At 36.1% G+C, this 18,622-nt stretch overlaps 1 protein-coding gene across 2 annotated transcripts in view; it reads right to left on the reverse strand.

Annotated features, from left to right (window-relative positions):
• pawr (PRKC, apoptosis, WT1, regulator) overlaps positions 1–18,622 on the reverse strand; it is a 279,179-nt gene that overhangs the window by 199,723 nt on the left and 60,834 nt on the right. The window lies entirely within an intron of this gene.

Raw genomic sequence — 18,622 nt, forward strand, 5'->3', positions numbered from 1 at the left:
TGATTGAAACAGGTGTGGCAGTAATCAGGCCTGGGGGTGGCTACGGAAATTGAACTCAGGTGTGATACACCACAGTTAGGTTATTTTTTAACAAGGGGGCAATTACTTTTTCACACAGGGCCATGTAGGTTTGCATTTTTTTTCTCCCTAAATAATATTAAAAACCATCATTTAAAAACTGCATTTTGTGTTTACTTGTGTTATATTTGACTAATGGTTAAATGTGTTTGATGATCAGAAACATTTTGTGTGACAAACATGCAAAAGAATAAGAAATCAGGAAGGGGGCAAATAGTTTTTCACACCACTGTAAATTAAACACTAATTAAGTGGAAATCAGGCTTTAGAGATCAGATATAAGAAAGGCATGTTAGATATTTCAAACAAAAGTAATATTTTACCTGTTGTGTTCTAGTTTAATATTTAGTTAAATTCACAAAGCAGGCAGCATAATCATTAATGTTGTTGCAACACCACTCCAGAGAACTGCATTCATATCATTTTGGACAGTTCCTGTAAAATCTGCATATTTCAAATGTCTATTAAAGGTTTTCTTCAAGTACTCCAGTTGTCTTCTGCATCCCAAAGAAATGTTGTTAAAGCTGACTAGTTACTGAATATTGGTCCTGTGTGAACAAGGAATTTTGTGTCAGTGAACTGTGCACTGTAATGGCATTCAACTTCAGTCCTGCCTTTACCCCATTTTTATTGGGAAAGATTCTAGCTACTGACTATTTTCTACAGAAATAAGCTAGCTCAAAAAGTTGATGGATTGATGGTTTTCACAAACGTGTAATTTGGTTCAAAGTAGCCACAACATGTTATACATCAAATGTTTGTTGGTAACAATTTGTAGAGAATGAAAGACTCAGTCTTTGAAGGAATATATGTCATCTTGGAAGGTGGAAGGGTTAGGACACAAAACATACAGTGTATACACTATGGCTTTGAAAGAAGAGATTTCCACTTGAGAGACTGCAGATTAGAACATAAAATACAAAGTGCATATGACTGGTATTCCTTCAATAGTAAGCACACGTGGCTTTCTTACTATTTTTAACAGTCTGATAACATAGTATAGTCTGTACATCAACTGTGCAAAGGTTGTGAGATGATACAATATATCTTTATATAAATAAAAATATACCAGCCACCCATAACATGATTGACAGGTATAACCAGTAATTAAACATTAACTTTCACAAAACACAGAATAAATTCCACGTCTGAATGGCACAGCTAAATATGCTTGAAAGGCTTGGGCTAAGGCATTGCATGGAAAAGTTTACGAAAGCAGAGCAAAGAATTGTATGGTCAATGAGAGTGACATGTAGCTGATGAAGGTGAAGAATTCAGAAAAACTGGAAGGAACTCCAATAAGAATGATCAGGTTGATGTGTGGAGTGTCACTGAATGATAGGATAATGAATGCTGAGTTAAGACAGGCTGTATGTTTTGTGACCAGGAGAAATGGAAGTGATTCAGAGTTGTGTACATACATTTGAGAGACTGAGAGAATAAAATTGGAAAAAAAAAGTTAAGTTTTACAAGTACTATAAATTTACACTGGCTGTTACAGATTCAAATCAAATATATGTTTTTATTATATAATAATAATAAAAATAGCAGCTCACTACTCAGAATGGTAAGAGGACCGGGGAATCAAACCCACAACCTCTTGATTCAGAGACAGTGGTTATTACCGCTGCACCCACCAAGCAAAGATATTTACCTTGTTCCCCAAGCCATCTTATTTTTCTTCAGTTATATTCCTGAATAAAAGCGCACATTTTGTTATACTTGTACCTTTTGTGAAAGTGTTTATTTGATATTTGGACTTCAGTCTTCACACATTATACACTTCATGTCTACATTTTGTCAATTATTACTAAAACATGAAAAATGTTTTCTGTTTTAGCTATGTGCTCAACAATTCCTGCCATGCATTTCCTGTCATCCTACATTTACATAGAACGTTGTACACATGGAATACATATGAAATGTATGTATTCCAAATGTGAATATATTATTTACCCTATACAATTCCAGGCAGTTCCCATCCAGATAAAAACACTAGAGCTTTGAGAATCATCTTTGTGACTTGAGCTGTGTCAGTGGGGGGATGGGATAGCAGGCTGCTTGTGCTGATTAGATTTGCAACACAAAAGACGCTAATGGAGAGGCACGAAGAGGTGACCTGGGATTTCAAGTTTTTTCGTAGGCTTCAGGGATTCTAGAGTTAAACTAAGAAGGGGCTGTGCAGAGAGCTTAGCACAGGCTAAGTGTGGAAATTCACATAAAGGTACAGGCAGTAGTATAAATACAAACATCTATACAATCTTAAGAAGTGATGTTTGTCACGCTTATAACAAGATATATGCAATGCGACGCATTATTTGGATGATGAGGGCACACTGGAACCAAAATTGGGCTTTTGGTTCCTCTTACGGCTGACAGTTACTGCATGTGGGGTCTCACAATATATATATGCGCAGCAGCACGCCATGCAACAAATCTGACAATACAGTTCACCTGCCATTGACAGGAAATGCACCAGTCGGGCCAAATCACTGTCACAAAAAGTAAAGCCAACCAATCACATCCCTGATTGGACATGAACCCGACCAATGAGTTAAAGGTGCAGCCCACAGCCACCATGATTTAAGGCTTCATCATGAGATGCATGCCCCACATTCCTAACTGACATGAAAGGCCAACGGGGCTCAATGTATGACATCGCCGGCATGTCAACTACAGCTGACTGATTACACTGTACACCTGACACTAAAGCAACCTCAGCAACAGGACACCTTTACAATCATCTTGGTGGACTAACAAGGAGAACTGTGTTTTGCATTAAAGGTGCATCACGTGTTCAGACTTGCGTTCAAACAATATAACATAGGAAAAGGACCAGTGCTGACACTGACCTGCATAACACAGGCCAGCTGATTCTCTTCATCGCTCTCATGCATAGATTGCAAAAGCAGGGGAACTACACAAGCCCAGACTATTTTTAACCTAAAGTGATGTACCAGCAATTATAGTGAAACTGACTCCACAAGAAAACTTTGCTTTGCAAAAAGAATCACTAAACTATGATATTTCTCGACCAGTCAGATTCATGCAAATGATCCAGAAAGAAAGGTATTTATTATAAATAAACCTGCTCTCAACTGCCCATGTATTAATTTAATTGGCAATTCTGAGATAATGCCGACATGAGTATTACAATTCCCTTTTGTTACTGTCTTGGACAATTGGATCAGCCCTCACAAAGTTTAAACAGCAGCATCATCAAAAGTGGAATGTCATCAAGGATAGTAGCTTCTGCATTTTTTCTTTCTTCAACTATTTCGGAATAACAATTTCATTGCTCCACTAGATAACAGCTTTAAAAACACACACACACACACAAATTAAATGATGCACCTAAGCCAAGATGGAACAGAATGACCTGCGATTTTCTCCACTACACGGTGTTTATGTGTTCAGAATTCATAATCAATGTATTATGTGGGTTGACTTAACCCCTTTTAAATTTCAGGACCATAGGTGCTTATTTTCAAGTTGAACTTTGATAGCGCTAGTACAGTCAAAAAGCCAGAGTATAGTATGTAAGATATTAAAAACATCTATACTAAAACCTAGCAGTATAAAGGAAGACATAAACAAGTTAGAATTCTATGTAGCTGCACATAACTTTGATATGAATAGAATAACAGAAACTAGGCCAAATAATAAAGATAGGCAGGAGTATAACACAGGCTGGTACACGTTATTTAGGAAAAAAGGCAAAACCAAAACAGCGGGGAGTCACCACGTATATAAAACAAAACTTGAATGCAAGTCTTCTTCCATTAGATGGTAAATGACAGCTTAGTAAGGATGTCTGGATTTGTCTAGACTGGGTCAGGGATCGAGGCATCATATTAGGAGTTAATGTAAACAACAGTTTCAATTTTTTATTACAAACACAAGTTTAAGGGGGGATATTACAATTATTGGAGACTATAACACAATATGTTAAAACAACACCGAGGAGAGAGAGGCCTGTCTAGATGTAGTAGTTTTGTATTAATCAGGACAGATGTGAATGATTCATTAGGAACAAGTTGCCTTAACATTAGTGTTCTAGAAGAGTGAACATTCAAAAACTAAGACAGTTAAATTTAATTTTATTAGCATACATTTTGAACAGATGTGGCAAAGCCTAAGTAAGATGTACTGGGATAAGATTTTAGGTGTGAAAAAAGTTAAGGGACATTTGGGGCCAGTTTAAAATAAAAAAATACAAATAATGAAGGACAAGTTTATAACAATATGTAGAAGTAGCAAGAAATTAAACAGAACTCTGAAGTAGACACGTAAGGAGGTAAAAAAAAGAAGTTACAAATGAAAAAAACAGCTGTGTAAGACATTTAAGGCAAATACCCCCAGCACTGATTGTAGAACGTATGCAGAACATCAGAGCAATGGTTAAAAAGCAGGGATGATCCGATCATGTTTTTTAAAGGCGAATACGAATAACCAATTTCATGTTACTTGATCAGCTGATTCCAATGCAGATTACAATTTTATTTTTCTTGCCACATTTAATAAACTTTTTGTACTAATCTCTAGCATAACCAGACAAATATATGTCTTATGTCCTATATTAAAGTGTATTTTAAAAATTAAACTATAGACAATAGGTATTAATGTTCATTTTTTATTAACAAATAAAATTCTGTAGGCTTAATGTTCAGTGACCACAAAATACTAAAATAAATAAAATTTCCATAAAATACATACTTTAACTAATAAAATATACACAAAAAAAATCAATCCATAATATACTAGCCATGTGCGCCCAACTACGTTGCGCGTGTTGAAGTTGTCTGTGAAGGGCTCCCATTTTAAACGCGGCTGCCAGTCATGAACTGGGCCCTTCGTTGCACAGCATTATGATTTTTTATAAGGGAAACAAAATTACAAAAGAAAACCTTTGGACGTTGATTCGATAGGAACGGCCTACTCAGAATCACTGTCCGAATAGTAATTATGTGGTGGTGTAGGAGCATTTCTGTTTCTGTCCGTTCACAGTCCGTCTCGTTTTCACGACGCTATCGTTTCCTCTCACGATGTCTTCTCAACCTTTCTCCAATCTCGCAGGTTGCTTTGTGGCAATCCAAAGAGGAAGGCAATATACACGGAGCAATGGTTATAAAAGGGGGACACATAGATATCCAGGCTCTTTAAAGCATAAAATAGGGATCACCTGTCTGACATGTGAGCAAGCCACGGTACAACCGTGAGACGTGCAGCAGTCGCCGGCTACAACGTAACAATAATAATTTCCGGAACGTGCGGTTACGTTGTCATTCATTTTACCCACTGTCTTTCTTTCATCCATATGTTACGTAGGCACGTACCTTTTATCTTCGGCAATCTCATTCTCTAACCAGGCCTCAGGAGCTAACCAGCGTAACACTGTCCACCACCCCTTTCGTTATTCCGGCACATTGTTGACATCCGTGAGTAACAACAACGTACTAAACTGGAAGGTGGTCTATGCACGTGTGGAATTCGCGGACAAACAAAGATCAAGATCTAAATGATCACTTTAGTTAATTTAAAGCACAACAATTTGTTTACTTTGAATGTCTGTGTTTTGAGGTGTGACTGGAGTACTACAGTCTTCAGTAGTATAAGCCTGGAGGAGATTCTTAATGCAATGCCTATGTTTTAGCTGTCTCTCTACTGCCATCTAGTGCTTCTTCTTCTAATTCATTCGCAAACAAAGATCAAGATCCAAATGAAGATTATATATAGAGATATGGCATAAAAGAAATTAAAATGATTCTCATAATTACAAGTTGTCATATGGTTTAGTTTTTTTTTTCCTATCTGAAACACAGCTTAATTTAAAAAAAAAAAAAGTACTTTTCACCATTTCTCAAAAAGAATATATACTCCAGCTGGATGGAAAGACTGGGGAAGAGAGCATCTGCAAGGCAATACCTTCCCCAGGACACTAGGGGGCAGCCCCCCATGGCACCTGTGACACCATGGATTCCCACAGGGCATGCATGGAGTTGGAGTTTGGCACAGCCCTGTTGGGTTCTGTGGGGGCCTCCAGGGTGAGCTGCAGAGCCCTACTTTGGGCTTTCACCACACATGGGAGTGATTCGTGGTCTGATTAATGAGCCACCTGGAACACTCCCAGGGTCAACATAAAAGAAGTTGCCTCACTCCACTCGGGGAGCCAGAGTCGGGAGGAGGTGGACAAAGCTAGCCTGGAGGAGTGGAGGGGGAGGACAAAGAAAGGAAGAGAAAGAAGAGAGAAGAAGTGTGCTGTGCTTTATGTACTATGCTGTGGGGAGCAGAGAATAGTGCTTTCCAGCTATAAATAAAACGTGTGTGCGTCTGCCTGTCTGTGTATGTATGTGTGTATATATATATATATATATATATATATATATATATATATATATATATATATATATATATATATATATATATATATATATATATATATAAATAAAATAAAATATATAAATACACATTTACAGTATGTAGGTGTGCATTTTTCTTCAGTGTATCAACTAGACATTTATAATTCTTGAGGTGTAATTATAAAATATTAAATATGTAGTACTTGTTTCTTAACAAAACTTATGTTGTATGACACACAGCAACAAATAATAACCAAATTACAAATCTATAAAAAAGCCTATTGTTTACTAAGTAGCAATTTCAAATTCATCTTCATATTCTTTTTCCAATTGAGAGTGTAAGCTGCTGCATTTTAAACACGCACACTGTTCAAACTTATGCAGTGCCCGTTTCATTCCTTAAAGTAGCTTTTCTTTAGTTGCACAGGGCGACTTCTCCCATTACTTTTTTTCCAATTCATTACTCCACCTTCTTTAATTTAAGGGCTTAATATACCTCTCATTCACTTATAAAGCAAGCTTCCAGTCGCCGCTTTGTTTACACTGCAGGAAGAATGCTGCAAAAGAAAAGACACACACTGGTTCAACAACCATAATATGTTGTATAAAGGAGCACTACAACTAAATTACTGTAAAGCTTACAAAAGCAGGGGCTGTAATATCAGTTTATGTGATTGGACTTTTTACTGATAACTGATCAAGTCTTTTTTTTTCGTTTTAGTGAAAATTGTCCGATTTTAATCAGCGGCCAATTTATTGGAGTATCCCTATTAAAAAGGATATTAGGAAGGCTAAAAGGCAGTTAGAGAGAAATATCGCAGATAATGCAAAAAAATAACCCAAAGAAATTCAAAATTTTAGTAGTAAAATAACAGTCCAAGAGGAAGCAAAGAGTACTAGGAATAGAAAAGCTGAGATAGAATTAACAGAAAATGAAACATGCTTTGAACTTGTATTTTATTGAGGCTTACACATAGTCGATAACATCCCAAGAGTAACTGAGACCAAGGATGTAATTAATGATTTGGAAACTGTAGCAAGATAAGTGGTGCTTAGTTTAAATAGGCACAAATCTAACAAATCACCAGGAACTGATTACATTTCTCTTCGAGTGCTTAAGGAGGTAAGTGCATATATAACCCTTGACACACAGTCTTATAACGTTACTGTGTACTAGGGAAAATGTTAAGGACTAGAAATATCATACCATTACATAAAAGAGTGATCGGGCAGATGCAAGTAGCTATGGGCCGTAAGCTTAACAATACCCGTAAATTAATGGAGGGAATTATTAAGGGAAAAAGTGAGCATCATACAGCAAACCAGGAGTATTAATGAACAGTCGACATGTGTTCAGGTAATGCAGAACTTTAGCAACCTTGCCATCTCAACTTGATGTTATTTTAGACAATCTAGGTGAATAAGATTGATGAGGTCCTTCGGCTGAATGGCTTGTTCTCATCACAATTTTTCTAATGTTTAGACATGTTGACTGAAAAGTGGATGATTTTGTAAAGATGTGTACCAAGATAGAAGTTGTGTAGATGAGGCCCAGAGTGAGGCCAAAGTAAACATGACTAGAGGTGGTACTGGATTATACAAGTAGTACAGGTCTCTCCCCAAACAGTGATGAGTGGAGAAATCCAGTACTAATTAGTGGCATGGGTTTGGGGACAACCTAACATAGATAAGCCCAGAAAATGACAAACAGCTGACAATGATAATTATAACATTCCTTAAGAAAGCATGGTGGGAACAGCATAGGAGAAGTTATTAGACAAAACTGTAAGCGTTTTCAAAATACAGAGGTTATTTTTTAATTATTGATAATTATGTTTTTAATACCTTTATTTAAAACACAACTTTCTCTAGGGACGTCACAAAAATGATACTTTGCTACTAATTCAATATCCAAGTTCTGAAAATGTAAAAAGGTAACAGCTTTCTTACAGTATCAGTAGTACTGAAAACGTCAGTACTGTTGAGAGTAAGTTTACATGCATTACTGTGAGTAGACAAAACTCTGGCACAATAATAAATGAGAAAAGTAAAAACTACAAATAAACATAGATACCTGTGGCAATAATATAGCACCACATCAGCACATTTTGAAAAGAAAAGCAGCAGAGGTTATGTCTGAGAAAGCTTTTCTGTTAGTGACAAAAAAAACAAAGACAACTACATACTGTACTGCATTTAATATATTCTGAATATTGGCGATTTTCACAACAAAAACAGTACACCATTTTTGAGCACTGTGGCAGGATGAAGCTGCACAACATGTTTAAAAACATGACAATGGGTCCAAGATAACTGGAAACAGAAGTATTATATTCTAATTATTTAAGTACTAGAAATGTTTACTAACTTCATCACTGCAAAAAACAATATTCAAAGAATATAAAAACACCTATGCATCATCCATCTATCCATCTCCTTTACCTTAACTTATGATAGTAAGAGTCACAGGACAGAACTTGACAATTTCCAACAATACATAAATACTATACCACTACAGCTATTTTCAGATCTAACTGTTCTTATGTGGGTAATACATATTGTGATGAAAATGCACCTACTTAACCAGAGCTGCCAACAATGGCAACAGTAAAGGATGGTGTTAAGATTCAGATCAAAAACCCTGTCATTTTCAGATAGACCTTTGGCTATGCAATTTAAAATAATGAATGTTTTAAAAGTTGGCAACTTGTTTGTTAAGTAGAATGTAATTCAAGAAATCAGTAGAACAAAGAACTACAACTAATTCATGTGTACCTTTTATAGCAAGTTCATTTAAAAAGTGATTCATTCTCAAACAATAAAAATGTATATTATATACAAACTCAAAAACTCCCAGCAATTATAGTAGACATTTAACAGTAAGTCGAAGCTAACCAACATACATGTTATTTAGCAACACATTTGCAAATTTTAAATACTGTAGGTACAGTACATACAGAAAATGTAGGGGGAAAAAAATTGTTGAACAAATTAACAATGCAGAAAACACCACAAAATCTCCTCATTGATATCACTTGAAGTAATATGCATTGGTTTATGCTCATTATTTCAAAAGCAAAAAATTAAGTACAATCTAACATGTTACCGTATTTCAATTAGTGCTGGGCAATATAGCAAAAGACCTTGTGGAGGGTTCACAATATATTTAAATATGCCATCACAGAAACCACTTTCAACTATTCTTAACAAAATAAAAAAAACAAAATGAAATGGTTGTCCACATTTTGCAAACTAAAAAAGCAACTGTATCCTTCCTAGGAATACAAAAACATATACTATATTTTTATTGTCAAAAAAAAAAAAAAAAACTTCTTTCTGTGCGGACTTTTCTGTACTTTTCTTGTAATCTGGTTTTACATTTGTATCCCTCGTTCTTCCCTGTGGCTTCCACAGGGCCTTTCAGATCACTTAAAGAAACCATTTCTTAAACTGCTGTTTTCTTTATATCGTCTTGTTGTTTGTTTTTTTTTTTTTTAAGAACTTCCCTATATGTCTGCCATATCTTACTTGCCACGGACTTCACATACAGCATATGATAGTGTGGGAACAATATTTAAAAAAAAAAAAAGCTATGCATTCATTTTTCAATGAGAAACAACTACAGGTTGAGCATTCCTAATCCAAATCCTGCAGTAATTCAGATATTTTGAATTTTGAAATACAGTAATCCCTCCTCTGGAACGCAACCCCCGCGATAGATGAAAATCCGCGAAGTAGAAACCATATGTTTGTATGGTTATTTTTATATATTTTAAGCCCTTATAAACTCTCCCACACTGTTAACATTATTAGAGCCCTCTAGACAGGAAATAACACCCTTTAGTCAAAAGTTTAAACTGTGCTCCATGACAAGACAGAGATGACAGGTCTTTCTCACAATTAAAAGGATGCAAACATATCTTCTCTTCAAAGGAATGCGTCAGGAGCAGATAATGTCACAGAGAGAGAGAGAGAGAGAGAGAGAGAGAGAGAGAGAGAGAAGCAAACAATCAAAAAAGCAAAACGTGCTTTTAAGTATGCCGAAGCACCGCGATAAAGCGGCAATTTTTAGAGGAGCGTCCGTATCCCCTAGGCAAACAGCCCCTCTGCTCACACCCACGTCAGGCAGAGAGACAGAAAAAATGCAAACAATCAAGCACCGCGCGGGAAGCATATCGTATATCATTGAGGAGTTTTAGTTAATACGTAATACATGCTCTGATTGGGTAGCTTCTCAGCCATCTGCCAAAAGTGTCCCTTGTATGAAATCAACTGGGCAAACCAACTGAGGAAGCATGTAGCATAAATTAAAAGACACATTGTCCGCAGAAATCCGCGAACCAGTTGGTTAAAATCAGCGATGGAGTGAAGCCGCGAAAGTCGAAGCGCGATATAGCGAGGGATTACTGTATATGCTTCTCTCTCTATTATAAAAAAAACCTTGGGCGGGAGAAGAGACATGTTCTACTCGTTAGACACTCTGACGTCACGCAAGACAAGGCAGCGCGACAAGCAGAACACGCAGCTCGCCAGCAGTAAGACAGCAGCTGATCCAACCGCATCTCCTTAGCGTGTGTTCAGCAACCCTCTTCCCACCATCACAAAGCAAGCAGTATTATACATCCCACAAGAAAGAGATTTAACCATGACTGTGGCTGGAAACAAAGGACAAAGAGTAGATGACAGAACGCAGTAAAGAATTCAAAAATGTTGGCGCGGTACACATGCACAGCAGGTTAGAGATAATTAAAGTACAAAAATTCCAAAGTCTAAAAAAAAAAAGGATAGGAAAGATCGCATTAGTGCAAACAAATAGAAATTATTATTCGGTAATATAACGGAACAGTGAAAAGAGATCAAATATATTGTTCGGATTTAAGTAGGAGACTTGTAGATCTAATTCGTGTTGCCAGCAAGAATTAAAAGATTCCAAAAACATTGTTGCGGTATGAAGTCCCGTGAGACAGAGACTTTTAACATGAGATTCTTTCAAGTCACGCCCTATTTACAACAATTTTCAAATAAGACCATGGTCATCTAACCTCCGTCTAACCTCCGTCGTGTAAATGCTTTTGTCAGACACACTTCCTGCGCTTTCAGCTCTTATAAATTTTATCAGGACATTAGGGATACTCAACCTGTATGAGCAGTTCTTATTCACAACCAACAAGTTGTCTGTCTAATTAGATTTCCAAATAATTATTTAATTAAATAATTTGCAGCTCTCTTTCATGCAAAGTGAAATGCTGCTTTTCTCATGGAGTATTCTGCGGTGTACAGAAATTCCTTGTGTGGATTACATGACAAAATAATCGAACAGTTATCAACTGCAGATTCTATTAATTAGATCCCACTGTTTTAACTGTGCTTGTTGTTATTTTTTGCATTACTCAAACAGGAAAGCAGTGCCACAAGCTGTCACATTTGAAAGTTGACTCCCACCTGTCAAACCATGATAGACAGATAAGCTACTTACTAAATGTCACACTTTAAGACTGAACCAATCAAACATCTCCCATCTAAATACAACCATCTTGAGCGTTACACCCACCTGTGGTAACTAACTGCCAAAAGGGAAGTACTGTAAGTGCATACAGAAAAAAAAAAAATACATATGACATAGGCCAACAGTGCACTGCAGTGCCAGCAGTGTATGGAGTCAGCTGATCAATTAATTTCCGGATGTCATTCCAAAATTTGACTGCCATGGAGCTGAAGGCCCTGTCACCCACAGAGTGCAGTTAAGTGTGAGGCATAACAAGATGAGGGTAAAGTGGTGGCTCGGAGGCTAAGGATCTGCGCTGTACCCAGAAGCTTGCCGTTTCGAATCCCTGTCACTACCAAAAAGGGATCCTATTCTGCTGGGCCCTTGAGCAAGGCCCTTAACCTGCAACTGCTCCAGGGGCGCTGTACAATGGATGACACTGCACTCTGACCCCAAGGGGCATGCAAAAACAAACAAATTCTTAATACAAGAAATTGTATAAGGTGAAAAAAAAAAAAAAAGATTACCAGAATCAGAGGACCTTATTCTCCGAACAGGAGCATAGTGATTTAGAAGGTCACTGCTGTAGTCCGGTGCAAGGCCACTTAAAGCTTTGTAGGTTATTAATAGAATTTTATATTCAATCCAGTAAGACACAGGTAGACAGTGAAGGCGAAGCAGGATGGGTGTGATGTGCTCGCTGTTGCTGGTTCGTGTAAGCACTCTTGCAGCAGAGATTTGAATCAACTGGAGCTGTGATATAAGATTAGAAGGGGCACCTGCCAGCAGCAAGTTACAGTAATCGATGCGGGATGTTATAAAAGCATAGACATGTTTCTCCGCATTAGAAAAGGAGAGGAATAAGCGAACACGGGATATGTTATGGAGGTGAAAGTAAGAAAGTTTCTTAATGTGGTTTACGTGAGTGGAATAAGAAAGGGAGGAATCAAAAATGACACCGAGTTTCCTTCCATCAGAAGAAGGTCTGATGAGATCACAGTCAAGAGTGACTGAAAAGAAGCTCATTTTCTTAAGTAGCACTTTAGTGGCAATTTGAAGGAGTTCAGTTTTGTTGCAATTTAATTTTAAAGAGTTCTGTTCCATTCAGGTTTTAATTTCACTGAGGCAAGTTCTGAGCTGAGAAAACTCTGATGAAGTTGCACTTTTGACATTGAAATAGAGTTGAGTGTCACCTGCATAAAAATGATAAATCAGTCCATAGCTACGAATAATATGGCCAAGGTGAAGCATATAAATACAGAAGAGAAGATGGCCTGAGGAATTCCTTGTGTGACTGGCACTGAACTGGATCTGCTGTTGCCAAGACTAACAAACTCTTGCCTATCAGTCAGATAGGATTTGAACCACTGGAGGGCAGTGCCAGAGATACCCAGCATGTTCTCCATTCTGGACAGTAGAATGTCCTGTCTGACAGTGTCAAATGCTGCACTGAGGTCTAACATAATTAATATTGTAAGGTAAGAATGCATAATGGATAACTCCAAAGTATTTTTCCCTGCACCCTTTACTCTTAACAAAATCACACTGCCTAACAACAAAACGCTGAAGTAAGGCAGAGAATATGCTGATGCTGTCAGTTGGACACAGGCTTTATCTTCATCCTCTTCTTTCTCACACTGATTCCATTCTGCTGTGTCTACTTTAAGTGCTGAAACTGTTATCTGCTTTTGTCTTTTTATAAACTTTGCCTTTTACATTATTTTTTTTCAACATCTGATCTTTGATATCCGAAACAATTAAAGACAACAGACTTTGGAAACAGCTCACTAGTAAGAAATGCCTCTTGTCATATTCTTTGCAATAATGCTTTAACTGTACACACCTGACCAGCTGATCAAACTGAAATATTTTCTTCTCTATTAACTGTACCATTAAGATAAAAAAAGTGATTTTCATGTTTGAAAATTACTTTAAAACATTAATTCTAATTAAATGATTTAATCAAAAAAATTGTTCAGCCCTAAGTTCAAAGCAATATTGTACTGTTGATATATTTAGACATATAAAAGCGGGTCTAGTGTTATGAAAAACATTTGTTCCAGTTTACTTTTGCAACCAAATTCTGAAAGTCAAAACTTGCATGGAATATGTCTGTTGATGGAAAAACACATCAAGTTTTACTGATTTTACAGAAAAATGTTTCAGACTTATTAACTAATTTAAACTAAACTGACTGACTGACCTACAGATATTTGCAATATGTCAAAATCTATGCTTAAACATCTTACAGTCTTTCATAATGATATAGTACCTCAGAGTTGAAAAGGGTATAATGACCATGGCACACAAGTCCAACACAAAGTGATGACTGATCCTGGAGCAAGAATTGCCCAGAGTGTCACTTTCCATTCCCAGTAGCTATGCTATCCGAGACAGCATGGCTGTGAGACGTACTCAGAATACCAGAAATTGAAAGCAGCAGGTACTATAACTCACCTAAAGTGATGGTCTAGTAGCCTAATAATAATTCATTACATTTATATAGCGCTTTTCTCAGTACTCAAAGCGCTATACACACAGGGAGGAACCGGGAAGCGAACCCACAATTTTCCACAGTCTCCTTACTGCAAAGCAGCAGCACTACCACTGCGCCACCTATGAGGCCTATCTCTAATTGAGCTTATTGCACAGCTGCATGTGCTGCAGTTACATTTGGTGAAACATGTTAATGAAAGCATAAATTGAAAATGTTGACAAATTATTCACCATACTGCATTATGTCACAGCACATGTGACAGCTACTACATAAAACTTGAATGAAGCTGACACTTTTAAAAAAAATGTTTTTATTTTATTTTATTTTATTTTTTTTTGCTGTTCCCAGTTGCCTTCAGAGTAACCAAATTATCAAAAAAAACCTACCACCTTTTGTATGGATTGATAAATTGCAAATTTTGACCTTGGCTCACAGGAGACACTAATAGCGTAGTTGAAGAGGATGTGCATTTCAAGCAAAAGCCCCCTTCAGGTTTGGCCACAGATTTAGTATGTAGAACAGACTCTCTGTATGTAATATTAGTAAACATTTTAAAACTGGATAAAGGCAATTCTTGAACCAATTCATGCATGATTTAAGTGAATTCAATGTTTTCCACAAAATAGCATTAAGGCTGTCTGTGCACAAAGAGTGCACAAGTATGCCCTGTATAAAATGATGCATGGCATATGTTTAGGTTCTTAAATGTAATGAGTGCATTTCTTCCAAACTAAGCATATCCCACACATGACATCATTTATCTCTCTGGTGACAGCAATGGCCACATACAACTTTGTGCTCCTATGGATGCCATACATTCCAATTTCCAAAAAAAAAGGTACTTCTTTTTACTAGCAGAATTTTTGAAATACTAATTCCAAGGAAAAAAAATCTAACTTGCATAAGCGAACCATTAACTGCTATACCGTTAGGCATCTATTTTCACTATGCATCACTTATCTTTTTTAACCAATTTCATACTACTTCTTGTTTCTTTTTTGGACATGGCCCTCTTTTCATTTACTGAATAAGCTTGTTTTTCTACTTCCACTTTTAACTTGAATTAATAATAAAAATAAGTTACATTAATTGATTGCTTTTCACAAACCCAAGGTCACTTTACATACAAAGTAAAAAAAAAAATTACTAATAACTTTATTTGAATTGAACCATTAGGCCTTTCACATTTTTTTTTTGTACAACAAAATTTCACATACAGTAGTTACTATCCTGAGTTGCAATACAAATGAACAAGAAATGAAAATTGACCCCATATGCATTTCAAACAGTATATTACAACCCTAATGCAAGCTCAAAACAAGACACACAAATACATGCTGAGAAAAATGTTTTTAATGCAATAAAAGGGATCAATGTTATGTTTATATGGCAGTTTCCCTATTTTCATTTACAACCATTTTTTATAATCAGTTAATGAAATTAAAAAGCATTAATTCAACTACCTCCAGTAATTAATTTGCAAAATAGTCTTAACCTATTTACAGGGCTAAGTCTAACTTCAAATCATTAAATATAGTGAAGGGCTAAACCCTGGAAAGGATGATACCGCACTCTCTTGAATAGGTCCATATTAACTCAACACAGGACAATTTGGAGTTGCTATATAGTCTAAAACAAATGTTACTTTAATATTGAATAAAAGAGAAGGACTGGAGGAAATCAAATAGTGTGTTAACTCCAAACAGATGGTCAGCAGGTAAGGTATGAAACCCAGGTTAATGGAAATACATGCATGTAGCAGCAATGCTTATAGCAAGTTACAAAATTTAATTTTAAATATTGCAAATGACAGAGATGATTAACATAAAACAGGATTATGGTTAAAATAAAAATCAGGTAAGATCTTTATAGAGGAAAAAAATCCTTTCTTTTGCAAGCTCAGACATTAAAAAGAAAAACTGTACTGTGAACAGAATCGAGTTATGTAACTTCTGAGCATCATCAACAAAGCATCACACAGTATAAAAATGTGCCAGAGGTATGAGTCGGTCAAGTTAAGGGTGGGTATCCTAGTTTCAAACACAAGGTTCTCTCATGACATATGCAACTTACATCAAGAAAATATAGGACAGAAAGGAATAAACTAAAATTGTTGGCAAAGTACACAAATGAATTCAAAAACGTGATGCTGGTTAAGAAACACAACAGAGACTAAATATTCTAGCTTCATATAGAAAACGACAAATTATTTTCTACAGATGTGTTTTGCCCTAAGCAATATGGAATTTTTAACAAGCAAGAAATGCATGGAAGCAGACAAATATAAAAACATGAAGTTGCTCAGTGTTAAACTGGAGCACTTTGGCAGCTTTAGACACATTTTAGCTAGTTTACACAGTACTCTAAAACCATTGTCACTTTCTGATCTATTATAAACTTAAAAATGCTTATGTTACTGCATGTCAGTAAATGTGTTTGAAAACAAATCCAACTGAAATCTGTAACAATACCTAAAAATCTGGCTATTCAAAATAATGGTACATAAAACAGAAACCATAAAAACAGAAATAAACTTCAGTATCTGCGTGGAAGTTCTTAAGTAACAGTTAATCCATTTTGTAGATTTCACAATAAATTAGTAACCCAATTCTTAAATACTGCCTACCTAATGGTTCTATTCCAACAATGTGTCCAAACAGGAAATTCCAGAAGTTAAGCACATGCTGCGTGAAGACATTTGCCTCTTCTGTCCTGAACTGGCAATTCCTCTCCTTTATCCCTGTGTTCCTTAACAGTCCTTAAAACTTTAGTTTTTCTTCTAGTAAAATTAATCTGCTCTCCATGTTTCATAAAGAACTGAACATGTAATACATTCATTTTACAAATAGTGAGTGCCTAGTTTTATTTATGATTTATAAGGTTTGTATTTTAGATTTATGCAGTAGCAGTTACCACTAAAAAACTTTTCAACATAAAAGATAGGCAAAAAAGTTTCAAAGGATAAATGGTATTTAAATCACATCATAGCAGAAAGAGGAAAAAAAAAAAAAAACATTGAAAAAGACTGGCTCTGTTACAATGTAATCCCCTGCTTGGCTTTAAAGTGAGAAAAATGAATTAAATTAATTGAAAGGACAGAGATTTAACATTTTTATTCATACCCTCTGGGAAAATAGCTTATCTTAATAACAAGGTGGGGGAAGAAACAGAAGTGATGCAGAAGGAAACAAAGATAAGCCAATTTTTTACAATGTGCACCAGCCAACAGAGGTAGTGGAAAAGAAAAAGAGTCAATCTAAAATTTCATATTAAGCCATGTAATAAAAACATAGATACAGACACACACAACAAATAAAATGAACTATTAAGGAGTTTTAATTAAGGTGTTTCATATTTGCATTGAGTACTGTTCCACTATGACAGTAAAGCAGTGCCCTCATCATTTAGATTACATGGTGTCCTTTTATGTTTTTAAGAGACAAATAACAGCTGTTTGGAACAACACATTTTCACTTGATATGATTTAGCCTAGTAATTTCATCACCCTAGTTTGCAAGCAGGACTAATGTCCGCATATAAATTAATTCATTTTTAAGTTGTCTTATCAACTTCATAGGGATTCTATTCTTATTCTTAAGGTACTGAGCACAAGTCAATAACTAACATCCCATGGAGCACCAGCATGTTTATATAAAAAAAAAAAACTCTCACACAACAAAATCCTGGTGGGGCCTTTACTTGAACCATTAAATAGCAGATAACTTCAAACATATTAAAAGCTTTTTTCAGGCTTTGTAAATGCAATTATGCAACTGTAAAATATGCATACTTAGATCAAGTATTTTCAAGCTGTATTGTGCTGGATTTAATACACAGTTTCCTTGCTATGTAGCTTTGGCAAATTATTTGCTGACAGTGCTGTACATGATACCAGGCTTTTTGGTAATGTAACTGGGTGAACTATCAGCGTTTCATATGGACTATTCTAATCGTTGCAACAGCAAGCAACCCACTATATGTGCGAGGTTGAAGTGGCAACCTGGTCAGATGCTCAAAGGATACACACAACAATGCTGTGGAGTGCACCACAAGATTCCTCAAACTTAGGCATCGATGTTTGGAAGCTGCTGTAACAGCCAATATAGGTCTGCAGCATTATGACTACATATGCATAAGGTTGATTAGCATAGTCTACATATGGTTGTTTCAGATTGCCAACCAGATGGGGTTCAATGCACATTT

This window comes from Polypterus senegalus, chromosome 8, assembly GCF_016835505.1.
Source record: "Polypterus senegalus isolate Bchr_013 chromosome 8, ASM1683550v1, whole genome shotgun sequence".
In the NCBI taxonomy this organism is placed as follows: Eukaryota; Metazoa; Chordata; class Cladistia; order Polypteriformes; family Polypteridae; genus Polypterus; species Polypterus senegalus.